The 26,025-nt window shown below is 39.2% G+C and overlaps 1 long non-coding RNA gene and 2 pseudogenes across 1 annotated transcript in view; all 3 read left to right on the top strand.

The window, feature by feature from the left end:
* Positions 1 to 26,025, top strand: part of LOC144236502 (uncharacterized) — a 56,499-nt gene that overhangs the window by 20,263 nt on the left and 10,211 nt on the right. The gene's annotated exons all lie outside the window — the stretch shown is intronic.
* LOC144236496 (small ribosomal subunit protein RACK1 pseudogene) lies at positions 13,300 to 14,236 on the top strand (annotated as a pseudogene).
* Positions 14,776 to 22,224, top strand: LOC144236499 (GPI alpha-1,4-mannosyltransferase I, stabilizing subunit pseudogene; annotated as a pseudogene).

Raw genomic sequence — 26,025 nt, 5'->3', positions numbered from 1 at the left:
CATCCCTCCAGGATGTGCCAATTTTTCTATCCTTATCTCCAACATGAAACCCACTCTCCTCTTATGCCAATTGTCTTGGTTATGTATTGCTACAAAACAAATCATCTCAAAACTGAGTGGCATAGAACAACCACCTAAGAGTGACCTAAGAGTCCAGATTATCATTTCTATAGCATTTTATTGATCAGGCAAGTCAAGGCCAGTTCAGGGTAGGGGAATTAAATCCAACTTCTCACTAGGAAAAGTAGCAAAGAATTTGTGGATGTCTCTAATCTACCGCTCTTATTTTTCCTTTTCTCTCTCTCTTCTTTTTTTTTTTTTCCTTTAGGTCTATTTTTTTCTAATACCATTCCATTTGCATCTTCCCTAGTTTTTCATCTTGGCAGATTTATGCTTTTCCAGACTTAACTTCAGTGTCACCAAGACTTTCTTGAGTGAGAGGGCAACTGCATAATGTGTTTTCAATGACTTAGCATTTACCGAGTATGAGGTAACATGCCCCCAAAGAGAATAAACCAAGCCCTGGTTGGTGGGCTAGGAACCATCCAAACAGAGTTTATTCTTCTCCCTTTTATGCCATGACTGTACATTGTATTTGTGCCCATGTCACATTTTTTTTTTTGCAATTATTTAAGTATATGATTGTTCTGTGACCCAAGTAACCTCCTCAACTTCTTTGATTTCATCTAAATTCTGTCAGTTGCAGGTAGATGAAATCATTGTAAGAAAAAAGAAAATGTGTGCATGGGAGGAGGAGAATATTTATTATCTCAGGATTATGAAATTGATTTTTTAAAAAGGGAGGGGTGGTGCTGGCCATTGGCATAACTATATTCAGACAGCAAACAATACCAAGTGGTCTCACTCATATTCTCCTTATTGTCTCCCTGCCCTCCCTCATCTCTCCTCCTCTACTTCCTCCTCTCTCTTCTTCTCTCCCTTCACCCATCACTCTGCTTCAGTCTGTGTAGTGGCTTCCTTCACTCCTACTACAGACATTGTTTCTCCACATGATGGATCATTTGGCCATGATGGTATTATGTTTTCAGAACGGTTTCCCCAGAGGCAAATGGCAACCTTTGCTATTAGTCCCAGATGAAAATTCCTGACAGAAAAGGCACTAAGGCCAGGGGAATGGAGCACTGTGGTTGGCCAACCCTGTCATCCGGGGGAAGGGCTGCTCTATTATCAGAGAAGTGGTGGGGAACTGTCCCAGGTCAGAAATCATTGGCTACATTGCACTTGTCTGTTTCCCCAGACCTCTGCAGAGTTACTGGCATTCAGCAGGAGCTTCCTAAATGTTTATTGAAGGAAAGGAATGAATCAATGAGGTGATGAATGAATGAATGAATCCTGGACTTGAAATGTTTCCTTCTCTGCACAGAAGTTCTGATTCTAGGAAGCTCTCTCTCAGACATTTCTCACTGACCACAGAAATAGTCAGGAATTTTGCTGTTTAACCACTTCATGGCCATTTTGTGTGAGCCAACCCTACAGGTACTGACACACAAAAGAAAATGACTAAAACACCAGATCCCTAGGCTTTATGTGGTTGCATCTTCAGCCTGGGTTTTTTAGGGCAGGAAAGGTTTGGGAAGTGTGGTAGGCCCTGTGAAGTGAAAGAGCTTCCAGGTGAGTCAGTACTGGGGTTGGAGCTAAAATGAGCCTTTGAGTCTCAGAAGTGCATCATTATCAGCACCATGAACTTGCCAGGAAAGCTGCAGCAGTTTCTGGAGACCTCATTGCAGACAGCAATCCATTGCTTCTCCCAAAGGCTGGTGACTGAGCAGGAAGCTTTTGAAAATTCTTCCTGAGATCTTTCATTCACATTTACAGTGTTCAGAGAGGCAGGTGAGTGAATGTTGGAGACTCTTTTCTTTAAGTTTATTTACTTATTTTGAGAGAGAGCGCGAGGGAGCGAGAGAGAGCGAGCAGGGAAGGAACAGAGAGAGAGGAAGAGAAAGAATCTCAAACAGGCTCCATGCTGCTGTGGGCACTGAGCCCAACGCTGGACTCAAACTCATGAACTGCAAGATCATAATCTAAGCCAAAACCTAGAGTCAGTTGCTTAGCTGAATGAGCCACCCAGTCACCCCGGTCAGAGACTCTTCATGATTTCATTCTTACCAGAAGTTATTTCTCTGGCCACTAGTAAGAAGAAATAGAATCTTACAGAAAAAAGAAAGAAAGGCTAAATGATTTCTGCAGGTCTCACACCTTCCTGGAGTAAATCTAAGCCCATCCACAAGGGCCTGGTTCATTTTATTTTAGGACATGTTGCCTGCTCTCAGTGAGTCATGTGAGCTCAGTGAGTCAGTGAGTCATGGGAAAAACAACATATAATACCCTCCTATTCAAAGAAATGCTGTGCCGCTGCTATGGCCACCTGGCTTTCAACTCAAGAGTCCCTGATACATCACATCACTAGGATGATGATAAATAAACCAAGTCTCTGTATTTAGTGGACTTTTTTTCTGATGGAGGGCACAATCAAACCTAGAAACAAATATGTAGAAATAAATACACGTGTGAGATAGTTTCAGTTTATAATAAATGCTGTGTGATTTATAGTATGTTGAATAGAAGAGGATTTAGGGCATACTCTAGGAATATGGCTAGAAGTAGAAACTTCTTTGAAGAAGTAACTTTTGAACAGAGACCTGAGTAAGACGTAGTAGGTTATGTTAGAGAGCAAATATCGGAGAGAGTGAACATAATGTTTTTAAGAGACATGAAGAAGGTCCTTGTGGTGGGAGTGTACTGAGCTAGGGGAAGAAAGTAGATAGGATCCAGACCATGAGGGACCTTGTGGGCCAGGAGGGAACTTTGTATTTGATTTTAATTACAGTGGAGGGTTTTAAACAGGGAAATTACATGATTAGACTCATGTCCTTTATCTGTGCTGTTCAATACGGTAGCCACCAGCCTCATGTGGCTATTAAAATTTACATCAATTAAAATTAACTAAAATTTAGTTCTTGAGTTATACCAGACACATTTCAAATATGTGGTTAGCGGCAGCCATATTGGTGTAGACATAAAATATTTCCATTGTTGCAAAAAGTTCTGTCACAGTGTTGTTCTAGAGAGAGCGGAAGCAGGGAGATGAGTTAGAAAGCTACTGCTAGTTCAAGTTAAAATCTTTGATATCTTAGACTAGGGGATATAACAGTAGAGATGGTGAGGAGTGTTGTACTTGGAGTAGAGTTTGAAGGCAAAATCCAACAAGATTTCTAATGAATTGTTTATGAGGGAATGAAAGGAAGAGATGAACGAGCTATGTTTGCAGGTCTACTTTGGTGGAGGTAGAAGGGTTAGAAATGTTTACATGCAGAAAAAAATAGATCTCTGACAGCTTAATGGAATAAAACTCATACTTCACCTGTAAGAGATAAGAACATTTAAAAATCATAGAGACACATAATTAACCAAAAATAAGCTTGCAGGAATTGTTGGGGAACTAGTGGATTTTGGAACTTGTAAATATTTGTAATTGACAGGTCAGCGAGGTTTATTGCTAAAGTGGTGGAACTCATGCTCAGGGAATTTTGATCGCTGATGATGGATATGCTACAAATCTCATTTCTGATTTCAGAGACCACCTTTATCAAGTCTTCTCCAAAGAAACCAGTTTCTGTGACATTAAAAAAAAAAACTACTTACTTTTCTCTAAAGTTCAACCTGATGCATCCAGTACTAAGGGTCATTATCAAGAAATACTTGGGCACTAGGAACCTGATTATGCACTTCGATGGGAAATTACTAATTGCAAAACTGTAGAACCAGATATTCCACTGTGGTTCCTATCCCTATTCATGAAAGGATTTAGTTGTGGTGAATAGACCTTCACTGGAGAAGGATTTACAAGGTCAATTCTTACATGCTCTGTTGACTCCTTAAGGAGTCTGTGATATCAGACAAACTATTTACCATCTCTGAGCCTTCATTTTCTCACCTATGAAATGAGATTAGAAATCCCTGCTCTGTGTGCTTTCTATAAATATTATGAGCTTTAAATTAGATGAAGATAGTGATAACACCACTTGACATTTATTAAGTACTCAGTATGTGCCAGTACTGTGTTAAGCAGTGTGACAGATACCATGCTAAACTTAGTGGCTTAAAACAACAACCTTTTTATTTACTCACTATTCTGTGAGTCAGCAATTTGGACTGGACTCAGCTGAATGGTTTTTCTGCTTTTCTTGCCCATGGTTATGCATGTGGCTGCAAATTATCTGGCAGCTCTGACAGCCGAACTTATGTCTGGCGATTGGTGGTAGCTGTTAGCTGCTGGGTGTAAGGGGCTTCCGTTAGGACAGTTTGCCTCTCCTTCACTGACCTCTTACCCTGCAGTAGGCCAGGCCTGGCTTTTTCACATGGTGGTTTCAGGGCAGAATTCCAAGAGGTAAGAGCAGAAGGTGCAAGTCTCATTGAATTCTAGGCTTAGAAATCCCACATGCCACTTTCATGACATTCTATTGATCAAAGAAAATTACAGATACAACCCAGATCCAAGGTAGGGTGACCAACTGGCTCTTTTTATGGAGGGAAAGGAAAAATCAGACTGCAAATGGTCAGACATTCAAGGATAAGAGGAGTTATATTAGTCATCTCTGTGAACAATCTACTGTGCTTATCAACAGACGACCTTATCTAACCTGCACAGCATACTGTTTCCTCATTGGACAGATGAGGAAATAGGCACAATGAGGTTGAATAACTTGCTCAAAGTCACATAGCTAATAAGCACCTATGCTGGGGTATGAATCCAGGCAGGTCGACTCTGGAGGCCATGCTCTTTTATTAAGTTCTTCAAATGGAAATCACATTATGATATGATAGCAATTACTTGTGTTTGCCTTATGCCCAGTTCTTTCCTTCTGGGGCACGTGAGAGACTACACTTGTGCACCCCTTACAGTTTTAGTGATGTCATGTAACTGGTTCTGGGCCAATGGAGGCATTTAAGCAGGCATGTTTTTCATTCTCTTTTATCCCTTACTGCTACGACCCTAAAAACCAAGGGTAGAAATGGTGGAACTGTAAGATAGAAGTAGACTTGACTGCTGAGTTACCATTCAAAAAGAAGCTGCCCTGTAGAGCTGCCATATCTGCAGCAGAAAAGAAAATTGCATATGTTAAGCCACTGAGATTTTGCGATTTATTATTGTAGTTAGCCATTTCTCTCCTGATTAATACAAACTTCACTGTATTTTTCTACTTGTAAACCAAAGCCATAGTATTATAAAAATTTTAATCAAATGGGAAAGAATAAAGAAACATTTAAAAATAATTCCCAGGGCACCTGGGTAGCTCAGTTGATTAAACATTGGACTCTTGATTTTGGCTCAGGTCATAATCTCTTAGTTTGTGAGTTTGAGCCCCACAATGGGCTCTGTGCTGACAGTATAGATCCTGCTTGGGATTCTGTCTCCCTCTCTCTCTCTGCCCTCACCCCTTCTCTCTCTCTCTCAAAATAAATAAAAATAACCTTAAAAAATAAAAATCATTCCAATTTCTACTACCCAGAGTCCATAATTCTCAATCTGTTGGTGAATATCATTGCAGATAATTCTCCCTGTATAAGAATATACACAGATGCTTATATAAATAAGTTCTTTTGTCACGAAACAATATAATTTCAAAATTGTTCTTGGTCAAGTAATGGAGACTTATGTAGGAAGCTCTTTGAAATATATGCAACAGGAAGGTTTTTGAAAACACACAGTTTAGGGGTTAAGAGTATGGGTTCTACTACCCTATGATCCAGAAATTGCGCTACAAGGTATTTATCCAAGGGATACAAGTATGCTGTTTCTAAGGGGCACTCGCACCCCAATGTTTATAGCAGCATTATCTATAATAGTCAAAGTATGGAAAGAGCCCAAATGTCCACCTATGGATGAATGGATAAAGAAGATGTGGTATATAAATATAATGGAGTATTACTCAGCAGTCAAAAAGAATGTAATCTTGCCATTTGCAGCTACATGGATGGAATTAGAGTGTATTATGCTAAGCAAAATTAGTCAGAGAATGACAAATATCATATGACTTCACTCGTATGAGGAATTTAAGATACAAAACAGATGAACATAAGGGAAGGGAAGCAAAAACAATATAAAAAACAGGGAGGGGGACCAAACATTAGAGACTCTTAAATATAGAGAACAAACAGAGGATTGCTGGAGGGGTTATGGGAGGGGATATGGGCTAAATGGGTAAGGGGCATTAAGAAGATACTGGTTGGGATGAGCAATGGGTCTTATACATAGGGAATGAATCACTGGAATCTACTCCTGAAATCATTGTTGCACTATATGCTAACTAACTTGGATGTAAATTAAAAAAAAAAGAGTATGGGTTTTTAGGGGAGCCTGAGTGGTTCAGTCGGTTAAGTGTCCAACTTCAACTCAGGTCATAATCTCATGGTTTGTGGGTTTGAGCCCTTACTGGGCTCTGTGCTGATAGCTCAGAGACTACAGCCTGCTTCAGATTCTATGTCTCCCTCTCTCTCTATCCCTTCCCTACTCACTGTCTCTCCCTCCTCCTCTCTCTTTCTCTCTCAAAAATAAACATTTAAAAATTTTTTAAAAAGAGTATGGGTTCTACATCTTGAGTGCTCGAGTTCAAATCCTTACCTCATCACTGACTTTAAGAAAGTTACTTAATCTTTCTGTGGCTCAGTTTCTTCAACTGTAAAATGAGGGTAATAATAGTGCTTACTATACAGTGAGAATTAAATAAGGTTTATGAAACATTTTGCACAGTACCTGGAATACAGCAAACACTAAATAAATGTTAGTTATGATGCCAGGGTAGCAGATTTATACATTCCACCTAGATGTGCAAAGAAAATGCAACTATTTCCTAGAAGATCTCTCTCATAACCCACTGCTAGACAGCAAAGGGCTGCTTTTGGGGGTGAAAGAAACCATTACCTTCTTCTGGTTTTAAAAGACTTCCAAGGATGTATTTAGCCACTCAAACATCCATATTTATAATGGAGCTACTGCCCCCTTCCCTTATCTTGTTTTCCCCGAAGATGATATAAAGAAAACCTATCTTCCTTCTCTTCATCTCTTTTCCTCTCCCACTGTTCCCACACTCACAACACTTCTGACACAGCTGTGTCAGAGTTCTCCTCCACCAAGCAACCCCCTGCAACACCACCTGGATGTCCTCCAATGTAACTAGAGTCTGACACTCCACCTGAAGATAGCATCAACTCTTACAGGTTAAAGGTTCAACCCCATAACTGTCCCCATCCTGCTTCCCATGTCAGTTGTGAGCTCAAGTTGTCACCTGTACTTCTGACCCATTGACTATAAATCAGAAGTCCTCACAGCCCCCTCCTTGGCTTCAATTAATTTGCTAGGGTGGCTCACAAATTCAGGAAAACAGTTTACTTATTGTTTACCAGTTTCTTGTGAAAGGATATGATAAAGGATGCAGGTGGATATCCAAATGGAGGAGATGCCTGTGTAGGGAAAGGTACCTGGGAAGGAGTGTGGAGCTTCTGTGCTCTCTCTGGCAAGCCACTCCTCCAGCACCTCCATGTGCTTATCAACTTGGTAGCTCTCTAAACCCTATACTTTTGGGATTTTTGTGGAGGCTTCCTCAGGTAGGCATGATGCATTATTAACTCTGTTTTCAGTGCCTGTCTCCTCTCTGGAGAATGGGAGGGGTGGGACTGGGAATTCCAAGCTTTTAAACATGACTTGGTCTTTCTGATGACCAGCTACCCATTCAAGAGCCCATCAAGAGTCACCTCATTAGAACAAAAGATACTGCTATCACCCAGAAAATTCCAAGGGGTTTAGGACCTCTGTATTAGGTATGGGATGAAAGACCAAATATTAGAACAAAAATGCTTGCAGTGCTCTTATCACCTAGGAAATTACAAGGGTTTCAGAAGCTCAGTGCCAGGAACAAAGGACAGACACCAATATATACATTTTCTACTATCTCACAGATGGTTTCTCTGTGTAAGGAAAAAGCTTATGAGGTCTCCTGGTGACAGAGGAAATTTTCATGTTATCTTTCTTCACTAGACTTGCTATGGGAAGGATGGTTTAGTCTGTGCTAGCATCCATTACAGGAAAACTAGTTCCCTTTGATCTTTTGGTGAGCAGTGGTCTGTTGGTGCTTCTGTCTGTTGGTGACTTGACATTGCCTCCAGTTATTGAAAGTCTTGACCTTACAGGCCTCCTTTACTGAACTCCAGGCCTCTGTAAGTTCAGTGGTCTTCCCAGCCTCTCCCCAGACTCTCATCAGGGCACTTAGGACCTTTCTGGATTCTTTGCACACCATGCACAGACCATAGGGAGCAAAGAGCACTGTCATTTCTTCTACTTTTGCTCAAGCCATCCACCTTACCCCTAGTCAGAGGTTGGCAGAGTCCTTTGCATGGAGGTCTCATTCCAAGAATCCAAACGGGAATGGGTCAAAAACTCCTTTGATTTTGACTTTTTTATTCAAACTTATGTAATAATCCTGGCCCCCCAGGCCAGTCAATTCATATGTCAGCCAGCTTACTTTTCCCTCCCACAACTCTTACTCATGATTTCCAGGTACTGATCAGGACAGGCTTTCTCCTTCATCTTCTTGTCTATAGGGACTATGTTTATGCCACTAAACCTAATTTCTCAACTTGGATGACAGAGAGGTAAAATATTTACATGATAAAGACACTACATGACTCTTGATATGACAGTTACAAATCAGTTAGGAACTAGAGCTAACTATGAATACAAATACAGTTATTTAATAATATTAGATACTGCACCATTAGAGTAATCTCACCATCACATCATCATCATATAGAAAGTGCTTATTTTGTTTTCAGTGCCCTTCTAGTCTTCTCCTGGATTTACACAACCCACCAAATTTTGGATTTGTTGTGGTTTTGCCTGTTAAGACAGTTGGAAAGCAGTCCACCTGCCATTTGCCTAGAATGCAGAAAATGAGCATCATACCATATGGGTTCTTTAACACTCACCCACATGGCCCAAGACACAGCAGCAGATCCTCTGGCAAATGTAAGCCTGGCACTACTGGGGTGGCTGCTTTGCTTGGGAATGACACATTTTAAAAAATTTTCTTAATTACATTTTTATCCTATTGTTGTAAATTAATGTTTGGTCTTTTAGTGGTCTATAAACCAACTCAGGATCTATACATAGCCTACAGATGACCAATAAATGTTGATATCAGTGGCAGCTGCATAATCAACACTCTCAACCAGCAGTGCTAACCTTACATACATTGAATAAAAAAACCTGTCTAGATGTGAGGTCAGGGGCTGTCATTAGGACAGGAACCTCTCCAACTAAGGGCTAAAGCCCCAAATATCACACTTTGGCATGTATTTCTTTGAGTGAAGACTTGGATTTTGTACCTGTATATCAATGGATTTACCAGACCATATAAGAATCCAAGGATTTTAGATAAGTTTTACTTTTAACAAGCATTCAAGGTAGTTAATGGAAATTAAATTCAACTGCAGTTCTTTCTTGGTGACTGCATATTATTTAATAACAAAAACTGAACCTGTTATTCATTTGATTCCTTTCTAAGGTTAAATTATACCAAGGAGTCCAATTAAGGAGACCTCATGTATATCTCTTTAAGCTGTGACCAGAAGGATTCAGCAAGATTCTATCACATCTTTGAGCTCTTTTTCTATGACTTCATTTTATCTGAAGTTTTGCTGAAAACAAAAAAACAGAAAACAAAAAACCAAATAACTAAGACCTGTGCCTTAGAACAGAGTTGCACAACTACTCCATGACTCGTGGTTGCTGGTTATCAATGCATGCCTGCCTTTACTCATTAATCAAGCACACAGGTGGGAGTGTGTGGGAGTCAAAGCCTGGAACTTGCCCTTCCTCCTTCTCACCCTTCTATCCCAGGTGAGGTGTGTTTAGTTGGTGTGATTCCCCATTGCTGGGCTTCCCAAACCTTCTCCCAGAGACTTGCAGTAGAGTTAAGCTACTTTCGACCTCAGGAGAATCATTTCCTCATGGTCCAGATTAGTAGTGAACTGACAGTGACTTTCAATGAAAGACTGAGCATAAATGGCGGTGCTGTAGACAAGGCCTCTTGATTGCTGAGGCTCCTTTCCTACCTACAAGTTCTCTCTGTTTTCAAAGCAAGATACTCTTTCTCTCAAATGCTCTTTGTTCCATGGTTTTTTGGTGAATGTGCTATGAGAGATTAGAATGGTGATTGGAAGAAAAAAACCTGTCAAGCTGCAGTTCCAATAATCAAGTATCATTTGGGGCTCCTAGGAGTACCTATTGCCTGCAGTTTCTTTCTCTCTTTTTTTTTTTGTTAAGTTCATTTAATTATTTTGAGAGAGACAGAGAGGGAGTGAGAAGGGGAAGGGCACAGAGAAAGAGAATCTCAAGCAGGCTCTGCACTGTTAGTACAGAGCCCAACTCGGGGCTCAAACTCACAGTCTGTGAGACTGACCTGAGCTGAAGCCAAGAGTTGGTTGCCTAACTGACTGAACCACCCTCTGCAGTTTATTATTATTATTATTATTAATGTTTTATTTATTTTTGAGAGAGAGGGACAGCGTGAGCAGGGGAGGATCAGAGAGAGAGGGAGACACAGAATCTGAAACAGTCTCCAGGCTCTGAGCTCCCTGTCAGCACAGAGCCCGTCGTGGGGCTCGAACCCATGAACTGTGAGATCATGACCTGAGCTGAAGTCGGACGCTTAACTGACTGAACCACCCAGGTGCCCCCCTGCAGTTTCTTTAAAATAGGACTTTCTGGGGTGCCTGGGTGGCTCAGTCAGCCAAGTATCCGACTCAGCTCAGGTCATGATCTTGTGGTTTGTGAGTTCAAGCCCAGCATTCAGCTCTGCACTGACAGCTCAGAGCCTGGATTTCGGATTCTGTGTCTCCCTCTCTCTTCTTGCCCCTCCTCCGCTTGCACTCTGTCTCTCTCAAAACAAATAAATATTAAAAACTTTTTTATTTTTTTAAAAAATTAACGTTTTTTATTTATTTTTGAGACAGAGAGAGACAGAACAGGAGGGGGGAGGGGGCAGAGAGAGGGAGACACAGAATTCGAAGCAGGCTCCAGGCTCTGAGCTGTCAGCACAGAGCCCAGATGCAGGGCTTGAACCCACAAACTGTGAGATCATGACCTGAGCAGAAGTTGGATGCTTAACCAACTGAGCCATCCAGGCGCCCCTAAAAACTTTTTTTAAAAGTAGGATTTTTTAATTTCATAATACTGAGCCAAGTCTTGGGGTTATCAGAAAAGAGGAGTGCGTATGTGTGACTGTACTGTATGTGCGTGTGGAGTGGGGACATTGCAGCAGCTGGAGGCTGGTAGAGGTCAGAGGAAGGAGGACAGGCATGTCTTTGAAATAATAGGTTCTGTAAAGTGCAAAGAGCCATCTCATGTAGGATTTTCCCACCTCCTTAACTTTGTCATCCTCCATTTCAGTTTCTTATGTTATCTTTGGGGACTTCACACAATCTTCTGTTACATAAATTGTATTTGTTAGTTTAATTAATTATAATTATTATATTTATTTGTCTTCTCCCTTTTGTTCCACCTCTGAAAATGCATTGTCCCAGAGGGCAAAGACCTTTATTCATCATTGAATTTCTAATGCTTAATAGGTATTCAGCAAATACCCATTGAATGAATGAAGGGTTGAACACACTAAACGCTCCGTATATATAACCAATCAATACTCTTGTAGATTAATTTGGGTTAGAAATAGTCTTTTTCTTTTAACGTACCTTTTTTTTGCTGTTATATATACTTAACAGCAAAAGCTTATGAGTGAATTGTTAAATCCAAGAGCTTAGCATATGCCATTTGGAATATGATCATCATATAACTAGATATGTGGCACCATTCCATTGCTTTTATGAAGACTACATACATTTCTCTAATGAACAAGCAAGGAGTTGCAAACAGTCTATCAGCTTTGCATCCCATCTATTTTAGGACTGCTGATCTCTAGAGTCTGACCACAACTGTTTAAATGTCAGTCATTGCAGTCTTCATTGTCCCAAGTCCAGCCCCGAGCTGCTTCTCATTCTTGGCTGAATTCCAGACTTTTAAGATGGTTTCGGAGTCCACATCAAGAGTCACATAGCCCACCTCAGCCTATTGCTGCTTCCTAAGTAAAGCACCCTGGAGATTTACAGTTTGGATACTTGTCTTAAGGAAAGATTCAAACCTCAAAACAGGGAAGCTAGATGCATCAAGCGTCAGAAAAACATGGAGCATTTTTGAGTGATATTCGTTCATAAATTTTAATCCCTCTTCTTTGTGATTATGTAAAACTTTTCAAAGGAAATCTCTAGATTTTGCCTTCTCTGACTTTTATCCTTACAATTTTGTCTTTTACATGGTATACCCATTTTTTGGTGAGGTACGAAATAATGGATTTGCATATATGTTTGAACGCTCTGTGAAACCAGAGTCTTTACTGGTAATAGCATGCCTATGCAAGATTACATTCTTCTCCATAAGTTACAGTGTCTAGAAGATGGAAAAGAATTATAAATAGTATACATTAATAATGTTAACTTTCAAAAGATTTAGAAATAAGAAGCTTATATACTTGCGAGCATTCATTTTTGTCTCTTCTCTTAAGACTTATTCTTTCTGAGATTCAGATTTTAATTTATACGATGTCCACTAAAAGGTAACATGTAATACTTGTTATATAAGAAAAAGGAAAATAAGATAATAGTGGAGACAGGATATTTTGCATAACGAGTAAAACATCAATACATAAACCCACACTTGGCCGGTGGAGTGGCTTTGAATAATTCTTTTGAGAATGGATTTTGCATAATATGCAGGAAGAACTTTTCATAGATTTTTGATTCAATAATCCCACTTTCCATTGGGAAAAAATTAAAATGTCTAACAATTAGATAATTTAAATTATGAATATCAAATAAATTATATATCTATTGGAAGGAATAGACAGAATTATTAAATTATATTTCTGTCTACAGTTATATTACATATATGTATTCACTTCAGCAGCACATATACTAGTTATATTACATATATGCCTATTAAATTATATTTATAAAGATCAGATATCGATCTGATAAATAAATATAAAATAAATAAAAGCTTTTATTTTTTAATATAAGTAAAAGAGCAAAAAGACACTTATATCACTGGGATTTCATGTGTGGAAAACAGAAATACAGGTGCAGCTCTCTCTTCCTCAGCAGGGCCCCCATGCTGAGCCATCCAGCTTTATCCTTGTCATCGTGGTGACATCTGCACTTGCTGCCACCATGACTGAGCAGATGACACTTTGTGGCATCCTCAAGGGCCACAATACATGGGTGACCTAGATCGCCACCACTTCCCAGTTCCTGGACATGATACTGTCTGCTTCTTGAGATAAGACCATCAGCATGCGGAAGTTGACCAGGGATGAAACTAACTAGGGCATCCCCACAGCACGTTCTTCAGGGTCATTCCCACTTTGTTAGTGATATGGTCATAGCCTCAGATGGGCAGTTTGCCCTCTCAGGCTCCTGGGATAGAACCCTTTGGCTTTGGGATCTCACAACACGTACCATCACACACAGATCTGTAGGCTGTACAAGGATGTGTTGAGTGGGGCCTTCTCCTCTGGCAGCCCACAAATTATCTCTGGCTCCTGAGATAAAGCCATCAAGTAGTGGAATACTCTGGGTGTATGCAAATATACTGTCCAGGATGAGAGCCATTTGGAGTGGGTGTCTTGCATCTGCTTTACATCCAATAGCAGCAATCCCATCATTGTCTTCTGTGGCTGGAACAAGCTGGTCAAGGTATGGAACCAAGAAAACTGCAAGCTGAAGACCAATCCCATTGGCCACATGGACTACCTGAACACTGTGATTATCTCTCCAGATGGATCCCTCTGTGCTTCTGGAAGCAAGGATGGCTAGGGCCATGCTGTGAGACCTGTAAACTCTAGATGGTGGGGATATCATCAATACTCTATGCTTCAGTCCTAACTAATATTGGCTCTGTGCTGCCACGGGCCCCAGGATCAATATCTGGGATTTACAAGGCAAGATAATTGTAGATGAACTGAAGCAGGAAGTTATCAATACTAGCAGCAAGTCCAAGCCACCCTAGTGTACCTCTCTGGCCTGGTCTGCTGATGGCCAGACTCTGTTTGCCTGCTACATGGACCATCCGGTGCACATGTGGTAGGTGATCATTGGCACCCACTAATGCCACTGGAAATATATGGTGGAGCTTTAGAAAGAAAAAATTGGTTTTCTGACTTAGAAAAAATACATTAGATGCAAACAGGAAGGCAATACTTATTTTAGGAATGTAGAATTAGGTATGACCTTCCCCCCCCCCTTTTTAAGTTTTTTCCTCCTTGTAACAAAATGTAAAAAAATCTAAAAAGATATCCTAGAATGTCATCTAATTTCTAGGAAATGACTACACAAACTATATTGAAATAAAATTGGCAAAAACCTTAACTAAAACCTGAAATGAAATAAACAAATGCCCATTGATTACACATAGTATTCCACTGTTCAACTTCATTTATTCTACCAATGTAAATATTTGTAGCTCAGCTTTTGTGACCCTCCCCCCCCCTCAGTGATATCTCCACTGTTTTCAAAAGCTATTGAGAAATATTTGGAATTATATTTAGTACTGTTCAAGGTGTATTCAACAACACAGGAGGAAAAGGAGGGCCCACATCACATAATTAAGGAAGGGGTGCTGCCCCTAGAAGTATAGTATTCCCTCTCATGGGTCAGCTCCAGGGAGAGAAGTTGATCTGGGGAACACAGGCCAATATTACTACTCGAGCTGTCCTTGGAAGACAAGACCCTGAGGCAGAGAGGTCAATATCTGGGGAACCAGGTAGATGCCTGCTGAGTGATCAGGGAGGAGACCAGCCAGAAAAACCCAGCAGGTTTATGAATGAAACTATTTTAGGGCTTTTGTTTATAAGGGGCAAAAAACACAATTCAGAGTATATTAAGCATGTCAAGACTGAATTGGCTTATGTAACTAGGAAGTACATAATTTGTACTTCAAATGACTTCAGCAGGATTTTTTTTCCCTCTTTCTCTGTGTCTGTTACCTTATACATTTTTTAGATCAGCTTCTCTGTGTTGGCCTCTTTCTTTTCAGTTGGCCTGCCAGGGAGTAGGCTTTACTGAGGACTGCCTCAGGTTTATGTCATCCATCTTAGAGACACCTCCCCAAAATAAGAACTCCAGGGACTCCTTTCCTATTGTATTACACGCATAAATGGTGGTTCAGCTTCCTACACGTGGTGGCTGTGAATTGTACTTACAAATGAATGCTGTTCAGGATGCTGTGCCTGGGGTGCCGTGGTTGGTGAAGTAAAGGCAGTATTTGTAACTGATTAAAAATACTGACATTAAGAAACTCTCCCGTCATAAGTGAAAAATTAACCTTAAAATAACAGAGTATTGCAAAAACTCCCAATTTTTTTAAAAAACCCTGTTTGCTAACCCATGGTTTTCTATAGAATTTCAGGCAGTAAAACAGAGTTAAGTGAATAAACTTGAGATATAGTTGGGAAAACATGCTATTCTTGTCTCAATATTTTTCGTTTATTTTAAACTCCCTGATTCTATAAAGTCTTCATTTTCCCATCCTTCCTGCACCTGGTGGTTCCCATGGTGACAGCAGCTTCCTAGGTTGGGGCTGGAACAGGTCATTTGTAAGTTGAGTGTTTATAAGGTGGGAACTGTCTCTACTGCATTAGTCATTCAAATCTCAGCTTTTAAGTAGGTCAGTTGTCTCTTCTCTAATGAGGGAGTACTTGTTCTCTTAACATTCTGGCAAGCTCATTTGCTTATTTTCTTCCCTGTCCAAGTCATACTGATGAATACGTCCATCTTTTGATCTTCAGGAGGTATATGGAGCAGAAGGAAACCTTGTGCTTGGAAGGGAGAAACAGCAGAAGAGAGCCAGACAAAGGTAGCCAAAGTCTGTTAAGAATGTTAATGATTCCAAAGTGATTCAGTAATGTAGAGGACACTGTCATGCCAATGAGCATCATCCATCCCTTAGTCAGGTTCTGTATGAGAGAAGAATGAATGGTGGCCCTCCACTCTAAAAGTTTTCCCAGCAGAAGGGAAAGGGAAAACTCTTAGAAAGGCCTGTTAGAAGGGCCTTGACATCCTCACTAGTTAGTATTACTTGGGGTTAAGACATGTAGGACTTCTGTTTGGAAAGGCAAAAGTCCAAGGGTATATGTCACGTTTTACTCATTTTTGTACCATCTGCACCAGCTCCAGTGCCCAGTGAATATTGAGTAAATGAGGTGGTCAACCTAACCAGCTAAGAATAGTTCATATTTAATATTTTAGCAGATTAATTCTAGTTATATATTCACTCATTCAGCACACATTCTTCAATGATGAAGATTATAAAAATAATTCTTATGGTTTATGTACTGTGAGTTAGGTAATGAGCTAAGTATTTAATGTCCATTATCTTAATTCTTACAACTCTATGAGATAGTTGCCATTAGTATTACCATTTTATAGGTGAAGAAGCCTAAGCTTCAAGAGGTTAAATTATTTTTTACATGCAAATGGCTGATGAATGGCACAGGTAGCACTTGTCTGTAAGACACTCTGAATGCTTAAAGTCTGTACTTTAAATCCCAGTGCTGTGGAGTATTGGGAGATAATCCTTCATGGCTATCTTGCGTTTTTTTTCCCTTGTGTTAAAGAAACTGGGATGTTTGTTCTGTAAAATTTCTCAGAGTCTGGATTGTTTCTGATTGCATCCTTAAATTATCATTTAATATTTTCACCTTTTCTCTGTATTTTCTGTCAATTGGTAGTCATATATAGAAGCTTGATCATATTTCAGCCCAACTTCTTTGGTCAAACTGGGTAAATAAGTGGTATTGTGTTCTTTCATATGCAGGAGACCTGTACTATGAATGTCTCTCTTTTCTATGGTATTAGCAGGCTTTCATATTGAACATTTGGTTCAACTAGTGGTTTTTTTTTTTAAGTTTATTTATTTATTTTGAGAGAGACAGAGACAGCATGAGTGGGGAGGGGCAGAGAGAGAGGGAAAGAGAGGGAGAGAGAGGGAATCCCAGGCAGGTTCCCTTCCCAGCACGGAGCTCAAACTCAGGGCTCGAACTCACGAAATCATAAGATCATGACCTGAGCCAAAACCAAGAGTCAGACACTTAACAGACTGAGCCATCCAGGAGCTCCTCAACTACTTTTGAGGCTACAGAATAGTGGCTTTCTATTATATTGATAATATATATTTATGTGGTATGTGTGTGCACAAAAACATTTTTACTTATTAGCTAAAATACTTCTGTAAAGAGAAAATTTCCTTTATCCATTATTTAGTTACTTAGCAGTGTACTTTGTTTAGGGAGGGCACAATGAACACCCTTCATGTGTATATTTTCAAAATAATGAGTTAGCTTCCAAAGATCTTCCCTGGTTATCAATTAATTGTTTTTATTACAATTATGAACACACAGATTTAAATATATATGATGGTTTTTAATGTATTGCAGTTCTTGCTGATGATAAAATCATCTCACATTTTATATATCTGAGCCTCTGTAGGTTGGCTCCAGAATCATTTGGCACAGCCCAAAAAGGTATTTGATAACTTCTTTACTCTCCTGTATGGCAAGATGTCCCAGCTCATCTTTTAAAACGTCCTGCCCAGACCTGGAATTATCATTTCTCCTAAGTGGAAAATGATATCTGGAGCCTCCTGGTTTTTATATTGACATCTAATTCAAGGCAAAAACCATGTCTCTGGCCTGGATTCAGCCTGTGGCTAGTCTGGTCCTGACCTCCAGCCAGAATTAAGTAATAGCAATGAGAATTAAGAGAAAAGGACGGATCATAAAGATATTTTTTTCCCAATTCTTTTTATTGTGGTAAAATACAAATGTCAAAACTTACCATCCTATCCATTTTAATTGTACAACTCAGTGGCATTAAATACGTTCATAACGTGAAACCATTCCACCATCGTATCTCTATGATTCTTTCATCTTGTAACACTGAACGTCTATCCTCATTAAACAATAACTTCCCTTTTCCCTGACAACTATCATTCTTCATTATGTCTCCATCATTTTGACTAAGCACCTCGTATAAGTGGAATCAATCAGTATTTGTCTTTCTGTGGTTGGTTTATTTTACTTGGTATAATGTCCTCCAGGTTTATCCATATTGCAGCAAAGATCAGAAAGTTCATCGTTTTTAAGGTTGAATAATATTCCATTGTATGAATTATATCACATTTTGCTTATCTACTCATCCTTCAATGAACACTTGAGTTGCTTCCACATTATAGCTATTGTTTTTTTTAATGTTTATTTTTGAGAGAGAGAGTGAAAGGGGGAGAGGTAGAGAGAGGGAGACACAGAATCTGAAACAGGCTCCAGGTTCTAAGCTGTCAGCACAGAGCCCAATGCAGGGCTCAAACCCATGAACCATGAGCTCATGACCTGAGCCAAAGTCGGATGCTTAACTGACTGAGCCACCCAGGCGCCATCACATTTTAGCTATCGTGAATACCGCTGCTATGAACATGAGTGTGCCAATATATTTTGAGGCCCTGTTTTCAATTCTTTTTGGTGTATATCTAGAAGTAGAATTGCTGGGTTATATGGTAATTGTATTGTTAATTTTTTGAGATACTTTCATTCATTCTGTTTTCCACATCATCTGTACCATCAAGAATGCAGGATGGTTTCAATTTCTCCATAGGCTCTCCAACACTTATTTTCTGGGATTTTTGCTTTTTGTGTTTTGATAGTAGCCAAAATGTAGTAATTGGTGTGAGGTGATATCTCATTATAATTTCTTTTAATTTTAATTTTGATTCCAGTGTACTTAACATAGAGTTTACATATATTAGTTTCAGGTATACAATATAGTGATTCAACAATTCCATACATTACTCAGTACTTACCAAGATAAATGCACTCTTTTTTTTAAAGGTTCATTTATTTTGAGAGAGAGAGTGCGCGTGTGCACTTGAGCAGGGGAGGGGCAGAGAGAGAAGGACAGAGACAGCAGGCTCTCCCAAGTAGGCTCTGTGCTGCCAGCACAGAGCCCAATGCAGGGCTCAAACTCACAAGAGATCATGACCTCAGTTGAGATCAAGTCAGGCACTTAACTGACTGAGCCCCCAAGCACCCCAGTGACTCTTGTTTCAATGTTTTTTTTTTAAAAAATTATTTATTTTGAGAGAGCGAGAGGAAGAGAGAATGAGCAGGGGAGGGGCAGAGAGAGAGGAAAAGTGAGGATCCAAAGCAGGCTCTGCACTAGCTTGAACTTATGAACTGTGAGATCACGACCTGAGCTAAAATCAAGAGTCAGGCACTTAATGAACTGAACCACTCAAGCACCCCAAGATAAGTGTCTCTTAGTTCCTTTCACCCTCTTGCCCATCCTCCTACCCATCTCTCCTCTGGTGATCATCAGTTTGTTCTCTATAGTTAAGAGTCTTGCTCATTTGTTTGGTTTCTTAAATTCTACATATGAGTGAAATCATATGGTATTTGTCTTTCTCTGACTGACTTACTTTGCTTAGTATTATACTCTCTAGCTCCATCCATGTTGTTGCAAATGGCAAGATTTTATTATTTTTTATGGCTGAGTAATATTCCATCACACACACACCAATTCTTTTTTTTCTCAGTAAACTCTACCTGCAATGTCAGGCTCAAATTCATGACTCTGAGATCAAGAGTTGCATGCTCTACTAACTAAGCCAATCAGGCACCCCATACCACATCTTCTCTATCCATTCATTTATTGCTGAACACTTGGGCTCCTTCCAAGTTACTGGCTATTGTAAATAATGCTGCAGTAGGATAGAGGTGTGTATATCTTTTTGATTAGTGTTTTCATATTCTTTGGGTAAATACCCAGTAGTGGAATTACTGGATCATATGATAGTTTTATTTTTAATGTTTTGAGGGACCTCCATACTGTCTTCCACAGTGGCTGCACCAATTTGTTTTCCCATCAACAGTGCATGAGGATTCCTATTACTCCACATCCTTGCCTTGTTTCTTATGTTTTTGATGTTAGCCATTCTGACAGGTGTGATGTGATATCTCATTGTGGTTTTGTTTTGCATTTCCTTGATGATGGGTGATGCTGAGCATCTTTTCATGCATCTGTTGACCATCTGTATGTCTTCTTTGGAGGAATGTCTGTTTAAGTCTCCTCATTTTTAATAAGATTATTATTTTGGGGGGTGTTCATTGTGTAAGTTCTTTATATATTTTCATATTAGCCCTTTATCAGATATGTCATTTGTAAATATCTTCTCCCATCCCATAGGTTGCCTTTTAGTTTTGTTGATTGTTTCCTTTGGTATGCAGAAGTTTTTGTTTTGATATAGTCCTAACAGTTATTTTTGCTTTTGTTTCCCTTGCTTCAGGAGACCTATCTGGAACAAGTTACTATGGCTGATGTCAGAGGAATTACTGACTGTGCTCCCTTCTAGGATTTTTATGGTTTCAGGTCTCACACTGAGGCCCATCATCCATTTTGAATTTATTTTTGTGCATGGTATAAGAAAGTGGTCCAGTTTCCTTCTTCTACATGTAGCCATCCAATTCTCCCAGCACCATCTGCTGAAGAGACTGTCCTTTTCCCATGGAACATTCTTTCTTGCTTTGTGGGAGGTTAATTGACCATATAATGGTAGGGTTTTTTCTGGATAATCTCTTCTCTTCCATTGATCTGTTTGTCTATTTTGGTGCCAGTACCATACTGTTTTGATTACTAAAGCTTTGTAATATAACTTGATCCATAATTGTGATGGCTGCAACTTTGTCTTTTCAAGATTGCTTTCGCTATTTGGGAAGTCTTTTGTGGTTCCATGCAAATTTTAGGATTGTTTGTTTCAGTTTTGTGAAAAATGCTGTTGGTATTCTGATAGGGATTGCATTAAATATGTAGATTGTGGGGCACCTGAGTGGCTCAGTCTGTTAAGCTATCGACTTAGGCTAAGGTCATGATCTCAGGCTGGTGAGTTTGAGCCCCATGTGGGGCCCTGTGCTGACAACTCAGAGCCTGCAGCCTGCTTCTGATTCTGTGTCTCCCTCTCTCTCTGTCCCTCTCTTGCTCACACACACTCTTTCTCAAAAGTAAATAAACATATTAAAAATGGGCTAGTGGGGGAGCAAACAAGGTGGCTGAGGCTGCTGCCTCTACCCACCAGAACTTTCCTGTCAGCCAGAGCTAGAGGAAGCGGGGGATTAGGAGGACCTCAGGTGTGCATCAGCAAGTCTTCCATCAGGGTCACTAACGCCATAGTAGCATGCTCTAGGAATGCTATGCTGTGTGTGCTCGCTCCTCCACCTGCATTTCTTTGTGTGGTCCTCTAGGGAGCACGTTCTCCAGAGTCCTGGCTGGCAGGGCCGTGGGCATCAGGGCAGGGGTCCTGCTGTTCCTCCGGGAGTTGGCTGGGCTCAGCACACCAGCCATGGCCTGCACTGCCATCCCTCACCACCCGTGGCATAAGGACTCTTGTTCTGAAATTATGTTGAATAAGTTTTGAAAGATGTGTCCCACACAGACCTTTTAATAAAAGTGAAATATGGAGAAAGCATTGGGGACCTGCGAACCTGCCGACTCTTAATTAAATAGCACATCCTGACAGGACTTTTTGTGGATCCATATGAGTTGGCTTCATTATGACAGAAACATAACAGAGGCAATGATGGTTTCAGAAAATTTTAATATAGAAGCTCCCAGTTAGTTGTTCCAGGAACCTAAAGTTCTAACATACGCCAGACAAGACTCACGGTGCATTGTTGCCAAGCTTTTCCACCTAAGCACTACCACTATCATAGACTATGTAGTAAAAATGGAAAAACCTTTATTGTGGCCAATAATCAGGATTTATTGATGTATTGTGACCAAGAGTTTCCAATTTTGAAATGCTGGACTCAGTCCGAAGTGGCAGCTCCTTGTGCTGTAAAGAATAAGGACATCTGCCAAAGGAGCAATCTGAAATCTAGATCAGCGTATAAGAATGTGACTTTACAGGTTCCGATGAGACTGGCCCTACACACCTCTTCCGCAGGTTCTGTGACTCTGCTCATTACCATCCCGTGTTCTACTTTGGTCCTTGTGGCTGTTTTCAAATATGCCCATTTCCCCTGTAAGTTATATGGAGTTAAATGCTTTGCATAAACCGAAATAAGACCTATTGGCTTATCTTCATTTTGGTAAGGAGAATGAACAGTTTTATGGACTAGAGACAAATAATTCTCATTTTGCGAATAGAAACATTTTAATTTCAGCTTAAAATTGAGAAAATCCTCATAAATAAAAATAAATAATTTGGAAGAAAAAGAATAAAATGTGTAGATTACTTTGGGTAGTATCGACATTTTAATGATATTTATTCTAATCCTTGAGCATGGAATAGTTTTCCATTTTTTTTGTGTGGTCTTCAGCTTCTTTCATCAGTGTTTTGCAGTTTTCAGAGTATAGGTCTTTTACCTTTTTAGTGATGTTTAGTCCTAGATATCTTATTATTTTGGGTGCAATTGTAAATGGGATTTTTAAAAATGTCTCTTTCTGCTTTCTTCATTATTAGTGTATAGAAATGCAGCAGGTTTCTGTATGTTGGTTTTATATCCTACAACTTTCCTGAATTCTTTTATCAGTTCTAGTAGTGTTCTGGTGGAGTCTGTCAGGTTTTCTTTTTTTTTTTTTTTTTAATGTTTATTTATTTTTGAGAGAGAGACAGTGAGAGCCAGATAGGGGCAGAAAGAGAGGGAGACACAGAATCCGAAACAGGCTCTAGGCTCTGAGCTGTCAGCACACAGCCTGATGTGGGGCTCGAACTCACAATCTGTGAGATCATGACCTGAGCCGAAGTCGGACACTTAACCGACTGAGCCACCCAGACACCCTGTTAGGTTTTCTATATATAATATCATGTCATCTGTAAATAGTGAAAGTTTTACTTTTTTCTTACCAATTTGGATGCTTTTTATTTCTTTCTTTTTTTTTTTTTTCTGATTAATGTGGCTAGGACTTCCAGTACTATGTTGAATAAAAGTGGTGAGAGTGAACATCCTTGTTTATTCCTTATCTTAGGGGAAAGGTTCTCAGTTTTTCCCTATTGAAGATGATGTTAGCTATGGGGTTTTCATGTATGGCCTTTATTATGTTTAGGTATGTTCCCTCTAAACCTACTTTGTTGAGGGTTTTTATCAATTTTCTTATAATTGTTTGTTTTTTTGTGGTGTTTGTTATTTCTCCTCTCTCATTTGTGATTTTATTTATTTGAGTCTTTACCCTTTTTTCTCAATAAATCTGTCTAGAGGTTTATCAATTTTATTGATTTTTTTCTGAGGGATCACTTCCTGGTTTCACTGATTTGTTCTATGTTTTGTTTATTTGTTTCTATATCATTAATTTCTGCTCTAATCTTTATTTCATGCATTCTGCTGGTTTTAGTTTTGTTTGTTGTCCTTTTTCTAGATCCTTTAGGTGTAAAATCAGGTTGTATTTGAGATTTTTCTTACTCCTTGAGGTAGGACTTTATTACTATAAACTTCCCTCTTAGAACAGCTTTTGCTGCATCTCAAAGGTTTTGAATGGTTGTATTTTCATTCTCATTTGTTTCCATATACTTTTTGATTTTTTCTTTGATTTCTTGGTTGACCCATTCAGTGTTATTATTTTTAGTGGTTGAATTCTAGTATCCTGGCATTGTGGTCAGAAAAAATGCATGGCATGACTGATCCTTTTGAATTTGTTGAGACTTGTTTTGTGGCCTGATAGGTAGGTAATCTCTTGTGGACAGTGTTCCATGTGCACTTGAAAAGAATGTGTATTCTGCTGTTTTAGGATAGGAAGTTCTGAATACATCTGTTTAATTCATCTTTTGTAATGTGTCATTCAAAGCCACTATTTCTTTGTTTATTTTATGCTTAGATGATCTGTCCATGGATGTACATGGGATATTAAATTTCCCTACTATTATTGTATTATTATTCATTAATTCCTGTATGTTTGTTGTAACTTTTTTATGTATTTGGTTGCTTCTATGTTGAGTGTATAAACGTTTACAATTGTTATATCTTATTGTTAGATTGTCCCCTTTATCATAGTTCCCTTCTTTGTCTCTTGTCTTAGTCTTTGTTTTAAAGCCTATTTTGTCTGATGTAAGTATTGCTACTCTGGCTTTCTTTTGATATCCATTTGCATGATAAATGTTTCTCCATCCTCTCACTTTTCAATGTGCAGGTGTCTTTATGTCTAAAATGAGTCTCTTGTAGGCAGCATATAAGTGGGTCTTGCTGTTGTTGTCATTTTTGTTGTTTATCCATTCTGTCACCCTATGTCTTTTGATTGGAATGTTTAGTTCATTTACAATAAAAGTAATTATTGATATATTTATTGCCATTTTATTACCTGTTTTTTTGTTGTTTCTGAATATTTTCTCTGATCCTTTTCTGTCTTTCTCTCTTTCATGGTTTGCTGATTTCTTTCTCTTTATCCTTTGCATATTTATTATTATTTGCATATTTGCACAGTTTTTAACTTGTAGTTACCATTAGGTTTGTATATAATATCTTCTACATATAGCCACCGATATTAAGGTGATGGTCATTTAAGTTTGAATCCATTCTTTACTCCTTTTGTCTCCACATTTTAGGTACACGGTATCATATTTTATATCCTTTTATTCTGTAAATTCCTTGACTGATTTTTTACAGAAATATTCATTTTACTGCTTTTGTGTTTCCTACCTTCATACTGTCATTTTTAGTCTTTCTTTTCTACTCAAAGAGCCCCCTTTAATATTTCTTGCAGGGCTAGTTTAGTGGTCATGAATCCCTTTAGTTTTGTTTGTTGGGAAAACAAACAAAACTTTATCTCTACTTCTAATCTGAACGGCAGCCTTACTGGATAGAATATTTGTGGCCAAGATTTTTCCTATTAAGCTCTTTGAATATATCATGCCTGCCCTTCTTGGCTTGGAAGGTCTCTGGTGAAAATTCCACTGACAGCCTTATGGGGTTTTCTTTATATGTAATTGTCTTCTTCTGTCTTACTCCTTTTAAAATTTTTACTTTATCACTATATTTTGCCATTTTAATTATAATATGTCTTGGTGTTGATCTGCTTTTGTTGATTTTGTTGGGGGTTCCCTGTGCATCCTGCATTTGGATATCTTTTTCCTTTCCAGACTGGGAAAGCTTTTAACTATTATTTCTCCAAATAAATTCTCTGTCTCCTTTTCTCTCTCCTTCTGGGACTCCTATAATGCAAATGTTATTATGTTTGCTGAGTTCACTGAGTTCCCTATATCTATTCTTATTTTGCATAATTCTTGTTTGTCTCTTTTGTTCAGCTTGGACATTTTCCATTACTCTGTCTTCTAGGTCATTAATTCATCCCTCTACTTCTTCCAGCCTGCTGTTCATTCCATCAAGCATGTTTCTCATTTTGTTTATTGAGCTCTTTATCTCTGTTATGTTATTCTTTAACTCTGTGTTAGTGGTCTGACTGATGTCCTCTACTCTTTTCTCAAGTCCAGTGAGTATCCTTATGATCATTGCTTTAAATTCTCCACCAGGCGTGTTATATCTGTTTTGCTTAAGGCTCTGGTGTGGCCTTATCCTGATTTTTCATTTGTGACATATTACCCTGTCTTCTTATTTTTTCTAAGTCCTGTGCCTCTTTCTCTGTGTTAGGAAAGTCAGCTATGTCTTCTGTTCTTGAGGTTTATGACCTTGCAAAGAAGAGGTCGGGGAGTGCCCTGCAGTGTGGTGTCCCCTGTTCTCCAAGGCCTGGTCCTTCCGGGACTATCTCCAATGTGTACTATATGCACTCTGCTATTGTGCCCTAGCCACTTTATCCTTCAGGCCTGTTGTCTGTAGAGGTTTTCTTTGCTTGTTTTGGGCAATGTTTGGTGGCATGTGTTAAATAGATATGCTCTGGCCTGCTTGTGAAATGAGACCTGTCACTGCT

The sequence above is a fragment of the Crocuta crocuta genome, unplaced genomic scaffold, assembly GCF_008692635.1.
Source record: "Crocuta crocuta isolate KB4526 unplaced genomic scaffold, BGI_CrCroc_1.0 scaffold46, whole genome shotgun sequence".
In the NCBI taxonomy this organism is placed as follows: domain Eukaryota; kingdom Metazoa; phylum Chordata; class Mammalia; order Carnivora; family Hyaenidae; genus Crocuta; species Crocuta crocuta.
The sequence above is the reverse complement of the archived record's forward strand: the minus strand, read 5'-3'. Positions and strand labels throughout refer to the sequence as shown.